Source organism: Plecotus auritus, assembly GCF_963455305.1.
Source record: "Plecotus auritus genome assembly, chromosome: 8".
Classification (NCBI taxonomy): Eukaryota; Metazoa; Chordata; class Mammalia; order Chiroptera; family Vespertilionidae; genus Plecotus; species Plecotus auritus.
In genome coordinates, this window is record NC_137782.1 from 161,886,589 (window position 1) to 161,906,920 (window position 20,332).

General features: G+C 46.9%; 1 protein-coding gene across 1 annotated transcript in view; it reads left to right on the plus strand.

Annotated features, from left to right (window-relative positions):
* Positions 1–20,332, plus strand: part of ALK (ALK receptor tyrosine kinase) — a 612,725-nt gene that overhangs the window by 487,334 nt on the left and 105,059 nt on the right. The gene's annotated exons all lie outside the window — the stretch shown is intronic.

Here is a 20,332-nt window from a genome sequence, read left to right on the forward strand (position 1 = left end):
TGATCAATCACTGAGCCACGCCAACTGGGCAACCAGTTCCTTTATAATTATAAGAGGTAAGAGGAGACAGGCTTCCCAATTCTCTGCTTTGGGGCCCTAAATCTCTCTGCCCTCTAAGAAAGGTGCCAAGGACTTAGCTGCAGGCACACCCCAGCAGCTCAGAGCATCAGCCCCATCACTTACTTCCCCGCCTACACACACACACACACACACACCATCCCATCCAAACCAACTGATTATCTGATAATCTTCCATGGTTCTGTTTAGTATTTCTCCCAAGTGCTAATGGGACTGCTCTCACCTCTCATTGCTACGCAGAGGTCTGCTCTAGACAGGTAGCTGCCTACTTAATAACTGGAATGTGATCAGAAGCAAGCAGACACATGCTCTGTTCAGTCTGGCATCCCCCAGTATACTGTCATATCTGAGTTGGGAACCTCAGGGGAAGAGATTGTGCCATGTCTCATTTATCTCCATTGTCCCATGTGGCATGTAGAGGATGCTCTGTAGTTATTTTGATTGCGGGCAGTCTGCCCTGGGGATCACCAGAGTGTTATCAGCAGGGCCTGGGTTGAAGGAACACAGAGTTCATTGTGGGGCTGTTACCTTGTGGCTGGCAGTGCCTGCAAGAATGTGGATCTGACTGCTGATGCGGGTCGGGGAGAGCTTAGCACTGGCCTAGGGCAGTGGTCAGCAAACTCATTAGTCAACAGAGCCAAATATCAACAGTACAACGATTGAAATTTCTTTTGAGAGCCGAAAACTGACTTCTGTGTATGGGCACGAAGTTTCAATCGCACTGTACATGCGCGCCTGCACGTGGTATTTTGTGGAAGAGCCACACTCAAGGGGCCAAAGAGCCGCATGTGGCTCATGAGCCACACTCTGCTGACCACTGGCCTAGGGCAAGCAGGAGCTGCTAACGAGGGAATGTCGCCATTGGCTGGGGTGATAACCAATTGCCATCCCACTGTCTCCATCATCAGGGTCTCTGTGCCCATCAGGAGGTAGCGGGCAAGAGAAAGACCAGGATTTGGATCCTGAAAGACAACTCTAGAACTTAAGAATTTAGTAGTCTTGGCTAAGTTACTAAGTCTCAAAAGTTGTTTCTCATCTGGAATATGGAAGGGATGCTATGACGTGCAGTGAGCTATCATATGTGATCTCAATAGGGTCACCTTCTTTCCTCTCCAGCTCCTCCTAGGACTCGATACTTTGAGGTAAGGATATAGGAATTGTAGAGTCCTTATTGTTTCAAATAAGTTGCATAAGGGCTTGTAGAATGTAAAAAAAAAAAAAAAAAAAAAAAAAGGGAAGTCTGGCCATACCAATCTGTGGAGTTAGGCTTGTACCCAGAAGCTGATGGTGCCACTGGCTATTTGGGGTGGCTTCTCAGAAATTTGTCATGAGTCCTTCCACATGAAGACAGATGCCTTCCCCTTGCAGCTCCCAGCCCACCCTCCAGGGTCTAGGCTCTGCGTTCAACAGGTGGTATTATCAAGAATGGAGAGTCACCAATGAGCAGATATCATATGATTCCATTTACCTACAATACATACTTTGCTCGAGTGCCAAAGTGCAGCCCAGTAGCTGCCTGGGCCCCAAGATGCAGGGGGACCATGGACTGAAAGGGGCATGCACAATTCCTTGGGGGTGATGGAGATGTTCTGTAATTTCTTATGGTGATGATGTCACAAGTGTATATCACTGTCATGCTGCCTGGCCAGTGTGTCCTCCATCCTGGAGAGCCAGAATTTAGCAGAGGTAAGGTATAAGGGCTTCAGAGGAATTCTCAGGGTCCTTCTCCTCAAGCAGGGTCAGAGGGTCCCAGCCTTAGAATATTCCAGAAAGTGTACTGGACTGGTACCCAGAAGATCACAATTCTAGTCCCTCTCTACCCCTTACCACCTATGTGACCTTGAACCAGCTTCCTTATCTATAAAATCAGGTGACAGTAAAATGCCAGAGGGCTATTGTCAGGATCAAATGAAAGCATTTATGTTTTTTAGCTTTGTACTATGGAGAGTGCTAAGCAAATGAAGGTATTTTATTCTGCATTGCTCTTCAAGGGAGCCAAGTGAGGTCAGGGGAGCAGGTGTAGGCCCTATCTGACAGTCAGGGCAAGTAACTGTGAGAGAAATCACCCCATTGATTGTAACCAAGACCCTGGAATCATGCTGCAGTGAATGACCAGCTCTCGGGGACTGCCTGGCCAGGTCAGCTGCCTCGGATTCATTCATCTCCTCCCAGGCAGAGATTCTGACAGATGGACGCAGGAATTGCTTCCTAGTTCACTGAGTGAAATGGACGCAGGGAATAGTTTACAGCTATCCCTGAGCCAGTAAATCCAAACTCCTCTGCACTGTGTTGTGTCTGGAACACATTAAATCTGGCATAAGACGAGACATAAAATATAGCAGAGTTTAGCTGATTTGTTAATTTAGCTGTCAGTGGAAATCAGATGTTGAGATTCACTGCAGCGCAAAGTAGCAATTTGTGCCTCTGTTAAAGTGTGGTCTAAACCATGATTTAGAAGCCTTGCCAGGGCACCGTGGGTGTCTCAGGGATGCAGCAGCCCTGAGAGGTGTCAACAGCTTGGTAGTTCAGCCTTACAGCGTCCATCTCCCCATCCCTACCTCTGCCCTCACTTGTATCCACAGGAGGTTCTCAGGCAGGTGTGGGTCAGGGTGCAAACGAGGTGTGGATTTCTAAAAACAAAGCTGAGACTCTATTCAAATGGTACCATCCCATGAATTAGTTTTCCCTCTAAAAAGGGATGGAACCCCTGCCCTGCCTGCTCCCTGGAGTGATGGTGAGATAGTAATAAGATAAAGAAAAGAAAGTGCTTTGAAGAGTCTCATAAATAGAGACATGGGGTGAATAGGTATCCTTAGAATGCAGGCGTGGGCCTAGGAAGAGAAAGCAGATTCTTCCTTTAGAGTTATGATTTCCTTTCTCTGATTATAAGAGTTACATATGCCCACTACAGATCACACAAATTCAGAAAGGCAGAAAAAGAACTCAAAGCCTTCATAATCCTCCAGCTCAGAGGTAGCTGTGTTAACAATGTGATATATTCCTCCTGGATTTCCTTTGTGTATATAAATGGGTTTTGTCATGCTGTTCCAACAGACTTAGATATAGGTGGGGGGTATTTTTTTAGTTAATTTATCATGAACATTTTTATCACGTTGGTAAAAATTCTTAAAAAAAAACAACACACCTTTGTGTGAAGCAGGCTTCTATTATCACTCCCCTACCACTGGAATTCTTGCTTTGTTTTCACTTCTATGCTCCTATCATCTCCTGTGACTGTTTGGGGAGGTATAGCTCTCTGTTTCTTCAAGGACGTCTCCTAGAAGTGGAACTTTCCAAGCTTTTCTAGAAAGTTCTGTCAATTTTCATTCTCAGCAGTGGTATACAAGAGTCCCTAACTCACTAGTCTTCTGGTACTGGATGCTATTTTCAGATCTTTGCAAAGTTGGTGCAGCTCAGTTTTTAAGATCTAACCCTCCATTGGCATATGTGCTTCAGGGATAGCACTTTTATAGAAAACTAGAGGCCCAATGCACAAAATTTGTCCAGAGGGGGATCCCCTCAGCCTGGCCTGTGCCCTCTAGCAGTCCGGAAGCCCTTGCTCCTTACGCCCGCCTGCTCACTGCTTCTTACCTCTCCGCTGGCTGCTCCTTAGCACTGCCGCGAAGGTGGAAGAAGCTCCCGCTACTGCTGCTGCGCTCACCAGCTGTGAGCCGGCTTCTGGCTAAGCCACGCTCCCCCTGTAGGAGTGCACTGACCACCAGGGGCAGCTCCTACATTGAACATCTGCCCCCTGGTGGTCAGTGCACGTCATAGCAACCGGTCATTCCACTGTTCAGTCAATTTGCATATTAGGCTTTTATTATATAGGATGTCTAAATGACTGTGCTATTGTGTTGATGACAGGTGCAGGTGAAGGTGTTGTCGACTATAACACTTAGGAGGACCAACGAAACAATTTATCTTGAGTCTCAGAGTCAGAAAGAGCATTTATTTTTCCATGAACACTTTGAATCTTATAATAGATCTATTTCCCTTTTGCTTGGGCTGCTAGGAAGCACAGAAGTATACTGTAGCCAAATTTTAGTTATCACATAGAAATCTTATGGCACACTTGTACTAAAATATTACTCTTCAATCACCCTGATTTATTTATTTACATGCTTTTATTATATATAACTGCAGGTCACCACAAATTCTTTTTTGAACAATGCAGAAATTGTTAACTTTTTCATCTACTATCTTCAAAGACTTGAGCTTGTTTATTTTCATTGGAGAAAGTAGTTTTGCCATCAGTATAAGGAACTTTATAAGAAGTTCTGGCTAGTGGTCCTCACCTTCATTTCCTTTCTAAAACATAAACTCCAAGTGATACACCTGGAGGTCTCTGGCACCAGCATCTTGGTGATTAACTGGTTCTCCACCGCTTCTCCCTCCCTCCCTTCCCCAACCACAGATGGGCAGGAGACCTCAGAGGCTGGGCATTTCAGGAAGCAGGCTGTTTAGCCCAAAGATGTTCTGTGCCTGAGCTCTTTCTGAGAGCATTTTATTTGCTGACCCTACTTTTGACACAAGACATTCCAGGCTGACACATCTGGCCCTGTCAATAACTTGGATGAGTCCCAGTCATCGTCACTGGGGTGCTGGTCCTTGGGTCGGAATCTGCAGTCAAGGAGGCTGTGCTGCAAGCAAGTTGGCAACACCCCAGGCAGGTCCAGGAACAGCTCTGCTGCAGCTTCACATTTGAGTCACCCCTCAGGTCTGAGCCAGCATCCTCCTTCCCACCTGGCACCTGCCCTCTCCCCGTTGCCATGCCAAGTGCTTCAACAGAGAGCCATGAGGGGAAGCCAGCACAGAGCAGCCCCATCAGAAGCCAGGGCCTACAATTGTCCACCCAGAGGCAGGTGTATGCTGAGCAGATGAAGGGCTCATGTTGGCCCGGAGAGCTCAGCTGACAAGGCAGGCCAGTGGCTGTCACTCTGAGCCCAGAGTGAGCTTCCTGCCCATTCTCCTCTTTGGTAGGATGGAGTCCCAGGTGGAAACTGGAGAGGGAAATGTTACAAACCAGCCTTTCTCTGGCTGCTTTCCTAAACTCTACTTATCTTTATAATTATCCTGCAAAAGAAAAAGACATTCTTCTTCAGAAAGAAAAATGAGCCTCAAAGAGGTGGGACCATCCAAGGTCAAGCAGATAGTAAGTGGCCAAGCTGAGCTTGAACTCGGTCTGCCAACTCCAGAACCTTCACTCGCTTCCCTGGTTGTGCTGAGGGAGGCAGGAGGGATGGCTGTGGCAGGGAAGGCTGTGACCCACAGGAGAAACCCTGTGCGTCATCTCTACCATGTCACTCACTACAAGGCTGCCTGCCTCCAGACGTCACGACATGGCCACACTAGGGATGACTGGCTTCACAGACTGTTGGCATGCATTGCAGGTGGCGTGGAGGAAGAAGCAGATCCTTGGAGCAGAGAAGGGGAGGGAAGAAGGTGTTTCTCCATCCTCAGGCCAGTTTTGGCTTCACTAAGAATCCACAACACATGAACCTCTGCAGTGACTGCACCTGTGGGGCCAGCTGCTCTCAGAGCTCCAAGGACCACCCTTGGGACAGGAGCTGGTGGAGGGCAACAGGGAGAAGCTTGTGATGGGGGAGCTGAGTTAGTGAAAACAGAGCCAGGTCTCTCTCCGGGCCTCACCCTCTGCAGCCATCTGCCGGCCCCTCCAACAGCCCTACCTTCCCAGAATGCCCCTCACCCCGGCCATCCTGGACATGCTACCCTGAGCCATAGTCAAATCCTCTTGGCACTCCCCAAGCTCCTGACATAGCCCTGCCTCCTGGGCCTCCCTGACTCATGCCAGCTGGCCCTGCAAGAGGAAGCAATGTGGGAGGTCCAACCTGCTGCTCCTTGGGCATTCTGTCCTCTTCTGGGGACTTCCTTGTCCTTTCTCCTTGTCTAATGAACTCCTGCCAATTCTTTGAGTACAACTCAAGTGTCACCTCTTTTCTAGAGCCTTCCTTTGCCCCATATTTAGATTCCCCTCCTCTGTGGGCCTGTCATTCAAACATTTCAGTTATCCAATTCTAAAGAACAAATACTCCAGAGTGTAATCGCTTAAACAACTATTGTATTTTGAGGGACAAGAGTCCAGTCAGGGCTCCGCTAGGTAATTGCTTTGTATCCTGTGATTGACGGAGGTCCTGCAGTGTACTCAGCTGACAGGTCAATGCAGTGCAGGGTCCCGCTTGGCCTCGCTTACGTGTCTACTGCATTAGCAGAGATACAGGGAGGCTGGGCTTGGCTGGGACTGTCCCTGAGTGCCTGTCCTTGACCTCTGACTCCCTGAGTGCTTGCCCTTGACTTCTCCAGCATGGTAGCCATGGGGTAGTCAAGCTTCTTGCGTGGAAGCTTCAGGCTCCAAAGTCAAATGTATCTATGAGGAAGATGGGAGCTGCATAGCTTTTTATGATCTAGCCTTGAAAGTCACATGGTGGCTTCCAACATATGCTATTAGTCCAAGCCGTCCCAAGCCTGCCTGTATTCATGGAGAGAAGACAGATCCCCACCTCTCAATAATTCTTTCATGAAAATCATTAAACAATTTTCAGATGTTTTAAAACTGTCACAGCACACACCTATTTATTATAATTTTTTTTTGTTGTTATTATTATTATTATTATTATTATTATTATTATTACTAGCTCACATATCTGCCCCAACATACAGGATGGCCTCAATAATGAAGACCATGTTTTCTTCATCTACCATTTTTTGAATGCCCACTACTATATGTACTAGGCACTGAGGCTTACCTGTAGTTTCTCTAAACCTCAAAACAACCCTGCAAGATAGATTCTGAAGTTCAAGGCAATCAAGTACTTTGTACAAGACCAGTTGTTGGAGTCAGGATTCTATTTCGGCCTATCTGTCTCCAAAACCCATCCTCTTTCCTCAGCCTCTGCGTGTGCCCAGCAATGACAAAGAGCCGTGGAGATTCAGGACAGCTGGCAACTGAAAACTTTCCATCGGATCCACCTAAAACAGGTCATCCTCATACTCCCAGGAGCCCCAAGGCAAGAGCACTGCCTGCTCTGGACCCTCCCTGAGTGAGAGGAAGCGTGTGCCGCTGCCCCTGGGACCTGGCAGGCCTGCCTGGGACCTGTGGGCATGAAAGTCCTATACGTCTCCTCACAGACCTGGCCCATCAAGTCTTGTCAGTTTTCTCAACTGTTTTCTCGAAAAGGAATTGTAAACTCTGCTCAGTGGCACTTCACTCTCAAGTACACAGTATCTGAGAGAAATCCCCTGAGAGTTCAGGAAATACTCATAAAAATGGAAATGGAGCCGTGTGTGCTGGGGGCCTGCTGGGCCAGAAGCAGCCCTCTGTGTGACGTGGCCACATTTAACACAGTGTGGGGCCTGAGAGGCTTCTAGCTGAGCACGAGTCTCCCGGAGGCTTTCCAATTTGTCATCCACATTTATCACGATCACCAGACCCTCCTTCTCCCACCCTGGCACCTTCCTCCAACCGGAGGAAGAATTCCTCTGCACTCTTCCCTGTCATTGGCTGAGACCTTGACCCACAGCAGAGGGGGAATAAAGGCCTCTCAGAGCTCACCTGGTCCCACCCTGTCATTTCACAGATAAACAGATTGTAGGTAAGAGAGAGCTCATGCCCGGTGCAGTGCTGCTCAGCTAACAGGCGGCAGTGTGGGAGCAGAGGTGAGGCCTCCTCGCTCCAGTCAGTGCATCTGCCTGTGTCCTTTGCCTCACATGCCAGCCCCTTCCACTGAGAGCCAAACAGGAACAGGTTAAAATTATCACAAGCTTCTCCCTGTTGCCCTCCACAAGCCCTAGCCTGTTTGTCTCAGTGGAAAGAGCATCAGCCTGCGGATTGAAGGGTCCCAGGTTCGATTCTGGTCAAGGGCACCTGCCTGGCTTGCGGGCTCAATCCCCAGTGTGGGGTGTGTGGGAGGCAGCTGATCAATGATTCTCTCTCATCATTGATGTTTCTATCTCTCTCTCCCTCTCCTTCCTCTCTGAAACCAATAAAAATATATATTTTTTTAAAGTAAGAGAAGAAGAACCTGAGGGCCTCTGGGACAGACATCTCAGTAGGCCATGCTGTTGTTTTCTTGCCCTGCGTCTTAATTAGGGCTTATTTACAAGGCCAGTCATCTTTTTGTTTAATTGCGGGAAAATACATATAACATAAAGTTCACCACTTTTAAGAGTACAGTTCAGTTGTGTTAAAAATATTTATTTCCAAAACTTTTTCATATTGCAAAATTGAAACTCTGTATTAAATTAAATAGTTCCCCATGCGCCCCTCCCACTTGTCCCTGGCTGAAACCAACATTCCACTATCTGTCTCTATGAATTTGACTACTCCAGGTCCTCAACTAAGAAGAATCAGGCAGTATTTGTCTTTTTGTGACTGGTTTATTTCACTGGCATAATGTCCTCAGGGTTCATCCATTTTGTAGCATGTGTCAGAATTCCCTTCCTCTTTAAGGTTGAGTAATATACTGTTGTGCACATATACCACATTGTGTTTATCCACCCATCTGTTGATGGACACTGGGGTTCCTTTCATCTTTTGGCTGTTGTGAATAATGCTGCTATTAACATGGATATACAAATATCTCTTCAAAACCCTTTCAATTATATATATATATATATATATATATATATATATATATATATACTGTATACCCAGAAGTGAATTGCTAATCATACGGTAATTCTATTATTTATGTTTTGAGCAACCACCATAGTGTTTTTCATAGTGGCTGCACCCTTTTACTGTACATTCCTGCCAACAGTGCATAAGGGTTCCAGTTTATTCGCCATATTCCACCAACACTTATTATTTTCCATTTCTTGTAGTAGCCATTCCAAATCACTTGTCTTCTTGCATATTTCAGTTATGTCCATTCAAAGAATCCAGTAAAAGATAATACACACAAAAAGAAAATGGCTGGTACATAGTAGGCAGTCATTGAATGCTGTTTCATTATTTTTCATCCTTCCTCCTGCCTGTCATCCAGCTTTCCTTTTCCTAGGTTTCTCCCAATGTTGTGGTTCTTGAGAAGGTCAGACGCTGACATGAGAACCTTAGAAAAGAACTGGAAACTAAAAAATATGAATACATTCTTGACTCCTAGCCAAAGCAAGTGACCTTGATCTTCCATAGGAGCCTCAGCCTCCTTTCCACATCTCCTTGTCTATCAAACTGAATAACACGGGAGCTCTTTACATTTCCTCCAGGGAAACCCTGCTTCCTTTGACTCTGCTGCAAGTGGCCCACCCACTGAATATCGATAGCATGGGGCCTGGCCTCAGCCTCCCTCTTGGTTTTGAGCCTAAAATGTGCAATATTTTCTGACAGTTTCACAGCCTCTCACTTCTTTCTCCTCTTTGTGTGGGGGAAAGAGAAGGGGAGGGCTCCCAGCAGTCCATGCCTGCAGCTTCATTACACCCCCCGCCGCCCCAGTTCATGTTCAGTTGTGCGTATGAGTGTACAGCCATCCTCCCAAATGGAGTTGGCAGCACCAATCAAGGTCTTTAGAAACAGGGAAGGCCACAATCACTGCAATGAGCATCTCCCATGATTTGCTTTTTGTATGAACAGATCCCAGCTTTGCACACATGTGGCCATGGGGACTGGAACTACATGGAAGTCCTTTTCTCTGAAACACCAATTCTAAATTGTGAATCAAACATAAATCATGCTTCTGAATCCATTGCCCAAAATAATTTATGAAAGAGATACATTCATCTAGTCTCTCAACTATGTGCCAGGCACTGTAGTAGGAACTAGAGGGAGATTCGGCAGTGAAAACACTGCTAGTGGGGGAGAAAGACTAGCAACAAAACTAATAAGGAAAGTGTATAATGCCCAGAATAAGTAGCAAGGAGAAACAAAACAGAAATAGGAAGAGAAATAAGAAGTGCCTGTGTTTTGGGATGGAGCAGGGGAGAGGTTTTAGATAAGGTCTCCAGGAAAAGCTGCCCTGAGGAGGTGACCTGCAGTAAGGCAGGGAGGTGAGGGTGTGAGCCTTTTATAGCTCTGGTGAGATTCTATATGAATGCCAGGTGCTTCATAATAAAAATAAAATCTAAACATTTGCTGGTACTCAAAGTACTTTTCCATTACTGTCTCCCTTGACCCAACAACAGAAGAGATGGGCTTTTTGCCTGGCCCAGAAAACAAACTATGAACTCTGATATTCAGCTCCCACTTCGTTCCCCTGTGCCTGGACTCTGTCTTAGCACCTACCTGGTACAGCATCCCCTGAAAACATTTTTATCAGCCCTCAGAGGGACCATAGCCCAGTCCGGAACCCCAGCCAGCCTCACTCCCCACCTCCACGATCCCTGGCACTGCCAGCTTCCTTCCCCGGCCTCCGTCTCCAGCCTGTTGCACATTTTCTCTCTGGGGCTCTACTGGCTTGCAATTCACAATCCTCCCTCTCATTTATCCCTGGGGCTCCTAGACTGGGTATCCCTCTTGGTGGGGCTAGCATACTGATTAAGAGCATGGGCTCTGGGGTCAGATAGACATCAAATTCTGCCTTGAGGACTTTGGGGATGTCTTTACAAACTCTTGGGTCTTAGTTTCTTCTCAAGAAAATGGAGATAGTGACAACTACTTCATATAGTTGCTATAAGGTGTAAATGAAGTAATGCATATCAGTACCTGGAAGATTATAAGCACTCAATAAATGATGAGGTGGACATGCTTATCACAGATGGATACCTGTGTCAGCATCCAATGGCCAGCTTGTCTCTTCAGCCAAACCTCCCAGCATGGCTACCACGGATAGGGTGGAGGAGAATGACCTCCCATCTGTCTTCAAGGGGCTGAAACCCCCGGCTCCCTTCAGTGGAGGTGCCTTAAGAGGCCACTCCTGCGATAGCGGTCCTGCTCTGCCCCTTCGGTCTGCATACCCCATGCTCACCTCTGCTCTCCGTTCCCAGCAGCCTTCCCGCTGCGTGATCTGCACAGCCCCTCCCTCGGTCTCAGGCGTAGCTATAATTTGTTTGTGATTGGTATTAAATCTCCAAGGTATGATTGGAATTGTTCATTGTTCACTGAAAAAACAAGAGGAGAAAACAACATATTTTATGGGGAGCTGTGGTGCAGAATGGTTAAATGTCACCACTTTTCAGGGAGACTAATAGCAAAGTGTACACAGAGGTTATTTATAATATTAAAAATAAAATGATTGCTATGTCTTTTCAGCAAAGCAATGAAGATAAATGTCGAATAGGGAAACCTTGGGAAAAGGACTGTGCAACAAAATAAAGGGGCTGATGAGGGTACAAGGGAATAAGAAAATTTTTACTTTCTTCAGAGAGCTCAGCAGCAAAAATGAAACACATTCTGCTTTCCTGCTAATGGCCTGAGGGAATCTTAGTGGTTCTTCGTGAATTTATACGGAGACTGACTTTGTCGAGGAATTGGGATTCTGAAACAAACGCTCGCTGGCTCTATCATGCCAGCTGGCAGTCCCGGTTTCACCCAGCACCATCCTGGTGTCACCCTCTCTCCTTCTCACCTAGAAGCCATCAGCCCTCCTGTCAGTCACCCCCCATGTGTAACTCACATGGTTACAGCCTACAAACTGGTTTTTCCACTTCCATTGCCCTCTCCAGTGCATTCTCCCTAAATTGCTCAGAATGGGCTTTTAAAAAACTAATCAGATTGTTTTCAGTCACTTGTCTAAACTCCTTAAGCGAAATCTACAACCCTTCCTGCTGCCTGCAAGGTCCTTCCTAATTGGGCCTCTGCCCCCCACCCCATCCCTAACCACCGTTCCCAGCCCTCATGACCCTCTGTGACCCTCTTGAGTCACACTAACCTTTGCTGTGTTTCTACATCTGGTGTTGCTCCCGCTTCTCCACAGCCTTTTTGCAGAGCTGACTCTCTCGTTCAATAATCCAAAGATTCAGTGGAATGGAGGGGAGCGGAAGGTGGGTGGAATTTCTATGGTATAAGCTAGAGGAATTAGCAACTTCCAAAATGCCAAGAAATTCCACCTCACCCCATTCTTCTACGTGAACTTGGTGATCTATTTTGCACTCCCTCGCCATGCATTCATTAGTGCCCGCCATGCGCCAGATACTCTCCAGGAGAGAAACTAAGTAAGATGGACCACCTGCCTCAAAGAATGTAGAATTTCGTGGGAGAAGCTAGCAATGCAGACATATCATGCAATAGGGTGAGGTGAGAGCACAGTTAGAGGCGTGCAGTGATTATCAGAGCACCCCAGGGAGCCATCACATGCCATTCTTAGAGGAAGGAGAACAAGCCATTGGGGAACAAGCATCTGAGTTAGGAGGAATTGTGCAGATGGAGAAGATGATTCTAGACAAAGTAACTGGGTTACACAAAGGCTGTGGCGATGGCCGCATGTTCAAGAAAAGCAAGTCACAGAGTTTAGCTAAAGATGCAAAGTAGCACAGCAAAGCTGGGAAAGCAGGCCGTGCCAGGGCACCAAGCCCCATTTGGATGGAATGCCATGGAAACCAGAAAAGGTTTATGGCAGGACTGGGACCTAAGAGGAGCTGGGCTCAGAGAGCTAACTGGTGGTCAGGTGACTCAGGGGCAAATAATCTTGAAAACTCATCATTACAACTATTTTTCATAGCTGTCATTGTGGAGCAAATTATTGTTGGGTTTGTTTCTATCATTGTTTTGCTGATAGGGTCTAGCCCTGTTTGATGCTCACCTATATTACGGGATTTGAGGGATTCCCAAAGGTGCTGTCTGTCCCCAAGATCTGGCCTGGTTAGCCCCCTTATTGATCCCTTTCACCAATCCTCCATGGTCAATTCTCCCAAACCCCTTGGGATACTCTATGAAATTAGCTCATAAGCACCTCACATATTGTTTGTGTATACAATTCCATTTGATCCTCACCAGAATCCTGTAAATTAGATAGCATCCCTGCTTTACAGAAGAGAAGAATCCCATGAACTGTCAGAGTTCACACCGCGAGTTGGTAGAAGCGGGGACTGGAACCAAGTATTGTTTTCTCTACACCTGAAGGGGCTCATCACTGCAAACTGAACAAAGTGATAGCGTGCACCGCTGGAAGAATAACAAAAATGGAATCTAGGTGTGAAAGGAACTCTAATAACCCTGGCCCCAGGAGAGAACTGTCCCGGTGAGGGGGAACTTAGGGCCAGAAGGCTTGGGATTCTTCTAAGGGAAGAAGAAATTGAAGATCCACTTCTCTATACTAGAGGTTCTCAGGCTTTGGTGCACCCTATTGTCAGCCAGAGCGCTGTGGGACACGCTGGTTCCAGGGTTCTGCCCATAGCTATTCTGACTCTATAGGTCTACAGGGGGCCCAGAAAGCATGATTAACAAGTTCCTGCGTGACTTAGTTGCAGAGGGTCTTTAGACACCCCACCAAAGACTAAGCCCATGGTGAATGTGAACGGCTGGCTTTTGAGGGTCCACCAACAAGGAAACTGAGGCCCAGAAGAGAAGTGACTGGCTTGTGGCCCAGAGCCTTGTCACAGAACTAGGCCTCCAACCAGCTCTCTTGGTTCCCAGCACAGTGCTTTCCTACCCAGCCTACCGTCAGCCCTCCATCGCTAGGCCTTCTCCTCACCGATTTACATTTTGAGTAGGAACCCAAGATGCCAGTTCTTTAATGAGGCTGTCCACACTCCAATTTATGAGTCCCAGAGCCCTCAGCAGGATTGGTCTCTGCCAGGCTTAATTTACACAGTTCGCAGGCCTTCCATTAACGTCAGCACAGTAGTAACAGCTGTTAGCCTGTGCCTGCTCTTTGAATGCATCCTCATCACGTCACCATCCATTTTCATGTCTCTGGGTTTGTTTACCCTGAAGTACCTGATTCTCCTCATTCTGGGAAACAGTAAGTTTCTACGATGGGAACCTGGCCCAGCCCCACTCCTGACCTCCCTATTCTCTAGTAGGCAGACTCCTCCCACACACCACATCCCCTTGTCTTTCATTTAAGAGTAAGACCTCTTCTCACCGAAGCAGCATTCAATTTTCCCCCTCAGTGAGTGTCATTGGTTAGGCATCAACAAGCAGGTGGGAGACAGCCCAAAAGCTGATACAAATGTGCCTTTTTTAATGCCACATAAATCACCTTAATTAAAAATTAATTAAGTGACCTAAAATTTGACATTCATTTAAAAAATAAATTTGAGTAAGGAGAGTTATGTATATTTTTTAGCACCAAATCTCCAAGACATGATGGAAGGAGGGGAGTGTGTTGGGTTTCTGCTTTGAATGCACAATGAGGGAAAAGAAATCATTCTCAGCCAGAGAACCCAGTAAGTCACGCGTGGTGTGGAACAGTGATTCATGTGACCTGACCTGGGCCACACATGTCTCAGATGCAAATATGAACTAATTTCTCCTGCACTGGAGACTAGATAAATAGGCAAACCAATGTGGCATGCTGTTTCAGGTGACAGGTTCCAGGATGCAAATGACAGATGACTGAGACAGGGAAAGCTAACATGAGGCATCCAAGGGAAGCTTGCTGGGTGAGTGGCTTAGTAAAGATGCATGGGAGGGAAGAAGCCTTCAGGGGAGAGTCATTAAAGGGCCAGCATTAATAAAGATGGCACTAATTATATCAAATCAACCTTATAAACATATAGCCACCAACAACCATTGCCCAGAACTCCAGAATCAAGATATTGCAAATGGATGGTGGTCTTAAAGGTTGGACTTGAGGTCCTACCCTCACTGTATCAAGGGCAGTGAAGACCCATGGAGGTAAAGGATGCACCCAAGATTCCCGTGTGCTCAAGAGCAGATCTTCCAGCCTCTGAGGAAGAGGCTCTCAACCCGATGCCCCTGGGAATCACTCAGGTAGCTTTTAAAGCCACCAATGCCAAGGGCCTCTCCTTCTACTGATTTCATTGGTCCAGGTGGGGCCTGAAGATCAACTGGAATTCTAACTCCCTAGTGACTCCCATGGGCAGTCAGGGTGCTGGTCCCAAAGGTGATCTAATCCAAGTCTGGGAGAGGAACTCCACCTGGGATCATCTGACCAGGCTCTGGTGGACCTTCCCCTGCGGTTTACTTGCTGCAAGACCACAGGCATTTCATAGTGCCTTATAGTTTAAAAAGCATTTCTCTGTACGTTATTTAGCTTCTCGAATCCCCAATCTTCTGATTAATCAAATGGGAATAATAATGACTGTCCTGCCAGTTTTTTATGAGGTTCAAACAAGAAAGGATTACGAGAGCACATCGTAAGCTATTAAAATGCTCTACAGAGGTAAGGAATGATGAGAATTTATGGCCCCCAGTGACTTACATCATTATTCTGGGAAGAACTGCTATTTCAAAGATAAATAAATTCCCACTGAGAAGATCCTTACTAACAAAAGATCCCCAAGCACCAACTCACCCCAAAGCAGCTTGATCTCAGATCTCCCTAACAATTCTGTGATTAGGGCACTTGGTGTCCCAATGGTTACCAGGATTCACTGGCACCCAGAGGTGGAAAGCATCAGGAAGTGCCAGCAAGAAGATCCACTGCCCCCAAGGCTGGCTGTGACCATCCAGGGCCTCAGGTACCATCCTCCATAAGCCAGAGGAGTCACTTCACAACCACAGAGAAGATGCCATTTAAGAAACTCAGGCCCTTGATTACAATCATTCACCAAGGGTACTTCCTTCCTTGGAATTTATGGGCCCCATAAAAAAAGAACTTGAGAAGACAGAGCAGTTGTTTTTTGTTGCGCCTCATTAGTTTTGAGTTTTGCTGGCAGTAGAGATCAGAGTACCAGGCATACATCTAATTGAATCCCTCACAAGCATAAAATTCTCTGTGGTATGGCGGATGCGATGCCAGGGAGCCGAGACGTCTCCAGCCAGGGGAAGGAGATGGAGAGGCATTGGTAGAAGCAGGCCTGAAGGGGACAGCCTCTCTGGGCTGTGGCTATGCTTTAACTGAGAAAAGAGAGGTTTGGGGATTAACTCTGGGGCATCCAGAGAGTGAAAGCAGCACTACCCTCCCACTACCAGATCTCTACTTTGTCAAGGTTTGGGGTGAAGGGCAGGGATGCCAACTTCCTGCCCTTTTGTACTCATAATCACTGCTCCTGAGGACACCTATACCTGGGTGCGGGAGTGGAGGGGGACCCCACAGACAGACACAGTACAAATGATAGAGAACAAGATGTCAAAAATGTGGATTTTCACCAATCCCTCAACAAACCATGTAACCACGCTAAGCCTTTGTATTCTCAACCATAAAACAGGTATAAAACTTTCCACATATAATGCATAGGTTCAATTCAATTCCCAAGTATTGGGGTGGAGAGATCTCTATACAAAGTACTTTTTTAGACTCATGAGGATAAGACTCAATATCTCCTTCCCAGTCACTTACAGTTTGGTGAGGAAGACAGCATACAAACAACTGCTTATGACATGAGGCGGAATGTCTGCCATGTTCAGTGCAAAAAGTGATAAGTGATAGAAGTCCAAGTGAAAGGAGGGTTCATGGAGGGGAGGAGGGGAGAATCTACAGAAGTGTCGTAGATGAGATCTGGGTCCCTATTACTGAAAGATGAGATGCTGGTGAAGATGTTCCTAAATGAGAGGGCAACCCAGAGACTGGGAGGGGTGACCCACACATAACCAGTCCCACATGGAACAAACTAAGCAGAAAAGAAAAAAGAAGAAATCACCCAGGAGCATATGGATAGGTTTGAATTAGGTACAACTTAAAACTCCTGTATATCATGCTACATTATACACAGAACAAAAGCACACAAAATCCTGGGAGAAACTGTCAAGCATATAATAAATAATTTCACATCCTTACTCATAATCTCATATAATTCTGTATGAAAATATGGAGAACCTAATAGATAAATCAGCAAATGGAAGTGGGCAACGTGAAAGTAAAATAAAGCTAACAACATGTGAAAAAAATATTCAGCCTCACTAACTACCAAAGAAATACCAAATAAAACAGCAGGGGAATTCCTTTAGTTGAAAATAAAAATCATGATCTATTCAGGGTTGGCCAGGATGTAGTGAGAGGGGCAGGCATGTGTGAATGCAGCTGGGAGAGTGTAAATTGGATTAACTTCTAGAAAATAATTTGGCAGTCTATATGAAGAGCCTTGAAAATGTTTACACCCTTTGATTCAGTAATTCCACTTCTGGGAATCTATCCTATGAAAATAATCTGAAATGCAAGCAAAGGTTTTTGGTCAAAGAGAGTCTTCAAAGAGTTCTAATAAACAGTCTAACAATCCAAACATTGAATACTGTTGAAATAAATGATGGTGTGTATCCCAAAGTATTGTAGCCATTAAAAGGTATGCTTCTGGAGAATTTTTAAATCTTTGGTAAAGCTTGCGGCCTTATTTAATTATTTTAAGGCATATATACATATGGCACAACTGTACACACGTTTAACGAATAGGCCAAAACACTTCAGAGATGTTAGAAATGATGGCCTCTGGGTGGTGCGATTCTGGGCACTGCTTTTGTTTATTTTTACCCTGGCTTCACACTTCAGCCAATAGGCACATGCTTTAAAATGAGGGAATGACAAGTCATTGGTGTGTGAAAACGCATAATAAGAAACAGGCCTAATCATAAGGTGTGAATGAAACACAAGCTTACACGTGTTCCGTAGGTTGAGGAAGATTTCACAGGGGTTTTTATTTTGCTTATATTTTCTTCATTAGGGCTGGAAACAAGGGTAAGAAGGTCCTCGCTGTATATAATGATCCAATATAAGACACTAGAAAAAAATACTTTGAAAACTAAAAATCACCAAGCAAATGTGAAGAAGTGTTCTTATGATCCTAAATGCCTTTACCCTGAAACGGGCAGAGAGGACAGGCAGTGTCACTGGGCAGGCAGGGCCCACCAGCTGGGGTGGACACACCAGTGCGGCCCTCACAGCAGCCCCCAGCTGGAGGCCACCTGCCCACCACTGCCCCTGGCCCTCAATTGGCAACTTCCCTCTGTGAAGTGGAAAGAACAGAGTGGCTCTGTCCTGGAGATGGTGAAGTTGAGTGAGCAGGCAGATGAAGTGCTGGCGCTGTGCTAGGCAGGTAGCAGGACACTATATATGATCCAAGGTGTCCTTGCTGTGATCTGCGACCAAGGCCACAGCCCCTCCCAGCAAAGCCCCACCTCTGCAGGGGGACCCCAGCTCCTAGACACATTTTACCTCCCAGCTTCCAAGGGGACGTGACTGACAGGTTGTGCATGTCCCTGCTCTTGGAATTTGGACGAATTTGGAGAAACCATTGACTTAGGCTATCTTGAGGCACAGGGACAGATAGGGGTGACATTTTTTCTTCTGTGTGAGGAAGAAGGGGGCAGAGGTGACCAGTCCAGGGAACCACAGCAATCTAGTCACAGAACAATTAAGAAACCGAGAAGTTGATCTAAGGCTGTGCTGGGCTTCAGAGCTCGGGGTCTCCGAGGACTGTCTTCCATTGCAGCTGGAGTCTGGGTTAGCTGGTGCATTCGTTTCCTGTGGCTGCTGTAACTACCACAAGCTTGGCGGCTTCAAACAACACATATTTATTCCCTTAGAGTTCCTGAGGGCAGAGTCTGAAGTCATTCTCTCTGGCTAAGTCTTGAGAGCAGAGCAGGCTCCTGCTGGAGGGTCCACGGAGAATCCAGTCCTTGCCTTTTCCAGCTTCTGGGGGCTGCCTGCATCTCCTGGCTCATGACTCCAAACCCCTGCTGCCCTCATGGCATCTCCTACTTCTTACTTGTCTTTCTTGCTGCTCTTCGTAAGAACCTTGTGATTACACCTCAGTAATCCAGAAGAATCTCCCCTATTTAAAGGTCCTTCGCTTAACCACATTAGTAAAGTCCCTTTACCACATAAAGTAAAATATTTTCTGGTTTGGGGGATTAGGATGTGGGTCTCTGGGTGGGTCCATTATGCAGCCATTCACAGATAGGTAACCTAATGTGCAGGATGTCTGTGAGCCCTCTTAGGGGCCAGGCAGTGGCTAGGGCTCAGGGTGGGGAGGGGGAGGACACAGAGGTTTAGACAACCTGATGAGAAGATGGGAGCCAACACTAGAGCTGGTCCTAAAGCCAGGGTGCATGGAATCAGTGCTGAGTCCGGAGCACAGGGTTCATGGGGAGAGACAGACAAGTGAGACAGGAAAGGAATTTGGGCCCAGATCACAAAGGACCTTGAAGAGCAGGTTTAAAAACTGGGATGTACCCGGCCCAATGGTTAAGTGTCAATCCATGAACCAGGAGATCCTGGTTCAGTCCAGTCAGGGCACATGCCTGGGTTGCAGGCTCGATCCCCAGTAGGGGGTATGTAATAGGCAGCTGATGGATGACTCTCTCTCATCATTGATGTTTCCATCTCAATCTCCCTCTCCCTTCCTCTCTGAAATCAATTAAAAACAACAACAAAACTTGGATATGATTCCCTGAGGGAAGCAGGGCCTGATTTCCCACGCCCAGGAGTTATCAAGAATGCCCAGCCAGGCTGGAGACCCATCTGACAGGGCCGAGTGGCCACCTGCCATCAACTTACAAGTTGAGCCTCAGCTAGACTAGGTTGGGAAAGAGGGCCCAATGCCACCGCCAGCTCTCCTCTCCCGTGAGATGGAGAGAACAGCTTTGCTGTCTGACACATGGGGCCTGAATCCCATGGACCAGCTTCATGACCTTAGGCAAGTTACTGCAGCTCTCTGACTCAGTTTCCCACTAAGGAAACGGGCACTGTTAAGACTTGCCTAGCTTCTCTGCAAAGCCGATGTGCTGAGGCACATAAAGGCATCCCAGAAGTCAACAGGCTGGACTTGGTGATAGTGCCCATGCTATTGGGAACCGTCCACTGAACCAGAAAATCATGGAGTTTTAGGTATTAAAAGTCATCTAACTGGAGAGTCCCACATCACAATCAGCTGGGAGATTTTCTTAAAATAAAATCTAATAAAGACCAGTCTAATTTCACAGCCAGGGGTGGAGGAGCCACCCGAGATGATGCTCAGAGAAACTACAGGACCCCCAAGTGGGGATCCTGGGTCGTTCTCTCCACCACCCAGCCGAGCACTGAGGTGGATGGGATGGGGGTGGGGAGACTGCTGAGGCACCGGCTGCCACATGGACGGAGCTAGAAAGAGGATGGAGTGTAGGGCAGCCAGGCGTGGGGTGGGCCCTTCCTGCTCATCTCCACGTGGGCCAGAGGCTCCTGCATCCCACACCCACCACGAGCTGGGCAATAGGAGGTGCCATCAGAATCACCAGCCCTTGCTAGGTGGTCCCAGGCAACGTGCCCAG